The 6000-nt window shown below is 46.9% G+C and overlaps 1 long non-coding RNA gene across 1 annotated transcript in view; it reads right to left on the minus strand.

Annotated features, from left to right (window-relative positions):
* Positions 1-5660, minus strand: part of LOC135378920 (uncharacterized) — a 65317-nt gene extending 59657 nt beyond the window's left edge. Inside the window, exons 1-2 of the long non-coding RNA XR_010418631.1 lie at positions 5199-5660; positions 4003-5056 (exon numbers count right to left, since the gene is read on the minus strand). This is a non-coding gene — a long non-coding RNA (uncharacterized LOC135378920). The remainder of the gene's footprint in view (positions 1-4002; positions 5057-5198) is intronic.
* Between the last annotated feature and the right edge of the window lie 340 nt (positions 5661-6000).

Below are 6000 nucleotides of genomic sequence, written 5' to 3' on the forward strand. Positions count from 1 at the left end.
CAAGCCTGCGACTGAACCGGTTCCTTTCTGGTGGCATTGAATCCACCAAATTTACAAATGGGCTATGTAGGGTTTCCTAAGAAATTTTGGTAGGAATGTACTAGGAATATCAATCGAGTAAAAATAAGCCATGCAGGGGCAGCTTTAGATAGTCGTCAGCGGGGACGACGAGAGTAACAAAGCCCCAGACAGGGAAGGGCGTACTTTCAACCTATAATCATACAATTAAAGGTGGATTATGATTAAAAGTTCGGCGTTCCCTGTCTGTCTGTTACTTTCGTCGTCTTCGCTGTTGTCATGTACCAACCGGCCAAGTTCGTCCCTTATTTAGAGAATCATCGGCTGTTACAGGTAAATGGCAACAGCTTTCTATGACTAACCAATGCAAGATAAACTGCACGAGTACAGAGCCCAGACAACGCCCAGTAAACGCCACGAGCATTCATGAAGCTTGAGATTATTTTTATATTTTTTTTGCTCGTGGGGCCACGCGGGCCGCCCCTTCGGCACCCCTGATATACAGCAAAGAGAGAAGCGGACCTGGTATACAGATCACTGTTGTACGCCAATGTTAGAAACTCGATATGAGATATAGCGTATCGAGTTTTCGAACGGGCGCTTTTTCTTAACGGTAAAACGCGTGTAAATTTTACCACAAAACTCGCGTGACTTTGTTGGAATTCAGGAAAACCGCCTCAATGGCGTGACATACAGCGGGTTGCATCTCGCCCGTTGACAAAACTCCTTAACCCGTGAAAAACTGTTTTTATTTTAACATCACACCACGGCCTTCGTGGTTGTCCTGATTACTGAGTTCAGCTTCTTCTTTCTTTCTGATTTTTTTTTTTTTTTCACATCGGGGGCACACTGGTTGTTGGGACAGCCGTGACTACTGCAAAATGAAAAAGTTACTTCTTTGTCTCTTTTCCCAATATCCCATTGATACTTGATAAACTAGAAACAATATGCGAGGCGTGTTCAAAAGAAAAACGAACTTCTCAAGCTGTGCGTCCACAGGAATTCAGAGTACGCTCGCAATGTTTTGCATGGCAACCGGTGTTACTATTCAACGGGCTGCTGTTCGTTTGAATTTACTGTGACCGTTTGTTGTCGAGCTTCAGTCAGAAGACTACGCGCACCCCGAAGACCTTCGTTGAGGTTGTGACTGATGTGGAGTGAGATAGCTTGAAAAGCAGGGCGTGTGCGTGAAATTCTGTTTCAAACCTTGCACGAACTTCACGCAGACGTTTCAGATGATTCGCCACGCCTACCGAGAGGACTGCATGAGCAGAACGCAGTGCCAGGAAGGCAGGGCGTCGGTCACTGAAGATCCGAGGCCTGGACGACCATCCACCTCAACGGATGACGAAACTGTGCAAATAATTAATGTCGTGATTCGCGGAAATCGCCGGTTAACGGAGCGAGAGGTCGCTGATGTAGTGGGCATCAGCGTCGGATCGTGTCGTCAAGTTTTGTAAAAAAAAAAAATCATATGAGATGGGTAAGTGCGAAATTCGTCCCACGGTTGTTAACCGGTGACCAAAAGGAGGCTCGTGTTGAAATCAGGCAGGAGCTGCTTGCCAGAGGGAACGGGAGACGAGACGTGTGTCCATTGCTATGATGCCGAAAATAAGGTGCAGTCATCGGCTTTATAAAGACGTTAAATAAATCCACATACAATAAGAACCACTATCAGTTATATGTCTATTGGTTTTGTTATCAACGTTTTTCTAATCCTAGATACCTCTTACCGGATCGCATCAGCAGATCAGAGCTCTTCTCAAGAACTCAATCTATTTTCCCAGGAGAGCAATAGAACGTCGGCTTATACACACTTCCTCCCCCGTCCTGGCTATCCCACACATTCCATTAACATTGACACGTGTTAATGCACTCGCGGAAGAACCCAGATGAGCAGTCTGCTGAAAACGATAATGCACACCAGCACACGTTGCAGTGGATAGCCAGGTGAACACTGACAGCATTTTGCTCTGATGCTCATGTTCTCTGAGTCTTGTATTGAGACACCTGCCAGTGTGCCCGATATATTTTCTTCGGCAGGACAGAGGGATACAGTAAACCACATTCTACTTACAAGGGTGAACTGTAATTTGTGTTTCAGTTCTCAGGTAGACCGAGAAGACACCCTTTTACGCACGAAATGAGAGCCAAGCAGACTCGCAAGACGAAAAGAGCGGGGGGGAGGGGTGAAAGGTCAAGACGAGATGGTCGAGCACACGGCAAACCTGGACCGGTCGCTCTGAGGACTGAAAGACAACTGCATATGATGATAGCAAGATATTTTGAATAAAAGTGTGTCGACTATTTGCACATTGTGCTTGTTGTACATATTTTGCATTGCGCAATTATGTTCACATTTTGCAGGTTTTAAGCAGAACACGGCTAAACCTTAACATATGTCATCCTGTCGCACATTTTGAGGTTCTTTAGATATAAACAGTTTGCATCTCAATAGTTTTAGATATAAAAAAATTGAGCAACCTTCATTGGGTAACTGTTGTTTGAACACCGGGCACTAACAACCACATCGAGGTCAACATTGCAAAAACTAACATTGCTTCGTTTACGTGTAAGACAAACTTTCCACTCTTCCGCTATATGTGAAGTGCTGAAATACCTCGGGTTAGTTGTGTCCGTGATCTTCGAGGCAGCTCCGAAGCCACACTGATGTGCCATGATCATGTCGCCGCAGTATGTCGTTCTGCTCTTCGGGCACTGGGTTACTTAACTGACACGTGTCAAGTTTTTGGAACTCCCTCGGTTTTTGTTAAACTCTAAAAGGCGCTCGTTTTACCACAACTAGAGTATGCATCTGTTGCATGGAACGCTTCGTGCCTTAGTGTGAGAAATAGCCTCGAAGCTGTTCAGAAACGTGCGCTTCACTTTGTTCCTAACTTTAGCTCCGGAGTATCCCTGTCTTTGATTCGTTCGACTACCCGACTCTCTGAATACACTTTCGACTCCTCCCCCTAACATCGTGGCGTCAAATTGCTGCCTTTACATGTGTGCATTTTTAGCTCCCCATTCTTGCTAGGCCGCATAAATTTCCGCTAGTCTTGTGGTGCCCCTCGCAATCCTCCGTCATTTTATGTACAGAAAACCAGACCATATGATCCACTCACACGCTGCCAAATTTCGGAAAATACACGTTCGTCCTTATATCCTATTTTTTTCCTCATACGCTGAATTTAAAAGTGATATGCATATTATTTACCTCAACTTTTGGTGCCTTCATCTCCTTCTTTGCTCTTGCTGCTTTCACTATTATTGTTTAGTAACCTTTGCTTCTCACCATTCCACTGTCTCATGTTTTGTTTCAAATATTGCGCCTCTTCCCCAATTGCCGTTTTCCTCTATTATGTCCCTCATATGTACATCCTTTGTATGCATGCTCATTCTTTCCCACCTTCATCCGTTTGCATATTGAATTTTTGCATTTGCATTTCACATATAACATCGTTCTTTGTATCTTTGTCAGGTGCCGTCCCCAAGTCCGCGTATTGAAGATAACCGAAACCCTATTGCGGATAGGAACCTGGGGGTTGTGTCACATACAGAGATAAAATGCGTTGCTGGTGATCAGCTGTGTGGGAAACCCGAACCGGCAACAGGTGTCGAGTAGTCTTTCCTACACTCCCTGGGAAGTCAGTGTCCTGAGAGGAAACAGCTTAACCCATTTCGTGAAATGATCAGTAACCACAAACAAATACTGGTTGCCTTTAGGACTACGGGGAAATGGTCCCATCACATCACAAGCAACTATCTGCCAGGGTCTATTACTCTGAACAGGCTGTAAGCGCCCAGGGAGTAAACCACCACGAGGTATTGCTCTCTGGTATACGGGACAAGTACGAACATACTTTGTTACATCCTACCTCATTCCTGGCCATGTTGCAACACGACACAACTTTTCATAAGTCTTCTTGCCGCTGCTGTGACCTGCCAAGGCCGAGCCATGAAAGTAACGTATGAAGGACTTACGCAACTTCCGTGGCACCACGACTCTGAACGGGGATGAGCCGTCGTCCTCGTGCGCCTGGGGTATGTATCTGAACAGGATGCCATCCTCGCCCAGCAGATAGGAGTCGTGCCGTCCGTCAGTCGTACCGGTGTCCGCCGAGTCTTGCTCAGCTATGCACTGCTGCACCCGCTGACAAAGGCCGTCCGCTCTCTGAGCCTCTAGGAGCTGTTCTCTGCTCACGACCGTGCCCCAAGACGAAGGTACATCTCGTGCCACTTGTGCTGCTGCCAGAAATTGACAAGGCGCCTCGGTGCTTCCTCTTCCCCCTCCGGAAGAGGTGCGCGGGACAGCGCGTCTGCTACCACGTTCGTCGAGCCCTGCCTGTACTCCACGTTGAAGGAGTTGCCTTGTAGCGTCAGTGCCCACCTGACAAGTCACCCAGACGGGCAATGGAGCCGCTGGTGTTCAGTCTGGACAGTGAAGGTACTCTCGTGCAGGTAGAAGTCGAGTTTCCTGAAAGCGAAGATGATCGCCAAGCACTCCTTTTCCGTGACGGAGTAGTTCTGTTCTACCGGATTTAGCGTGCGACTTGCAAAAGCTACAGGACAAAGAGCAGCGTCATGCTCCTGCAATAGAACTGCGCCAACACCATAATCGCTTGCATCTGTTCGCACAACAAATGGTTTGTTAAGGTCTGGCAGATAAAGCCTAGCCGCATCAGCGATTTCTTGTGGTAGAGCTCGAAATGATCGTTCCTGCTCTTTTCTCCAATTCCAGCGTGTGTCCTTGCGCAACAACTGGTTAAGCGGCTGCGCTAGCTGGACACAATTAGGAATGAATTGTCTGTAAAAACCAACCATACCTAGGAAGCGCTGCAAGGCTTTGACGTTACCGGGAACCGGAAACTCCGTGATCGCCTTTAGCTTGTCGTTGTGAGGATGGATGGTTACTCCGTCCACCACAAAGCCGAGAAGGCTGATCCTAGACGATGCCAGCTGCACCTTGCAGGGGGTTGATCGTTATGCCCGCTTCATTCATCCTTGCAAGGACGATTGACAGGTGTTCCAAGTCTTTCTGAAAATTTCAAGCGAACACTACGACATGTATGCCATTGCGAAATTGTACTTCGCATCTCCCAACATTGTATCCATCAACCGCTGGAAACTAGCGGGTGAATTAGACAGACCAAAAGGCATTCGTACAAATTCGAACAAACCTCTATGACACGTGAAGGCTGTTTTTGGGACTTCCTCCGGGGCAACTTAGGTTTGCGAAAATCCTCTACTACAATCAAGCGTTGAAAACACAGTTGCGTTGTCCAGGGAATACAAGTGGGGAATGCTAGTCGACGCATGGCCTAGCCGTACCATCACGTGTCGAGCCAGAACAACAGGAAATGCCCAAGGCGTCTGAGACCTTTGAACTGCACCGGTTTGGAGCATTTCGTCAAGAGCAGCGTCTAACAAAGCACGCTTATGCACACTCAATGGTCTCGGGCCTAGCGTTAACGGTGTCTACGCTATGCTGTAACACAGACGACTTGCCCGGTTTTTCCGTGAAGATTTCGTCAAACTGCCGCAGTACTTGTTCAAGCTGACGGCGTTGCACCTCTGGACCATGGAATGACCCCAAGACAGTCGGCAGCCCAGACGTTTCAACGGACGCTACCACAGCTTGCTGTGCAGTGTTCCCGTCCTGCGACGAAGCGCAGAAATTCCGATGAGCCGTGGTACACGTATAAAGATGCTCGATTACTTGTGCCAGTGTGTTGAAGTGTCATTTCTGCTAAATTTGACAGGACAATAATTTGTCGCAACTTTTAGTAATAAATGTCAGAGATAAAATTACACGGTTACAAACATCTGATAGTAAAAACAAAAAGCTTGTGCAGTAGGCTCCGTATCACACTTTTTAAAAGTATATAAATGCTTGTGAGCTCCTTATGTTTTGAACAGTAATAATTCAGACCGCACGTGTTCAGAGTTTCAGAAATGTGAAATCGACAAAAAAAGTTTCTT

The sequence above is a fragment of the Ornithodoros turicata genome, chromosome 1, assembly GCF_037126465.1.
Source record: "Ornithodoros turicata isolate Travis chromosome 1, ASM3712646v1, whole genome shotgun sequence".
In the NCBI taxonomy this organism is placed as follows: domain Eukaryota; kingdom Metazoa; phylum Arthropoda; class Arachnida; order Ixodida; family Argasidae; genus Ornithodoros; species Ornithodoros turicata.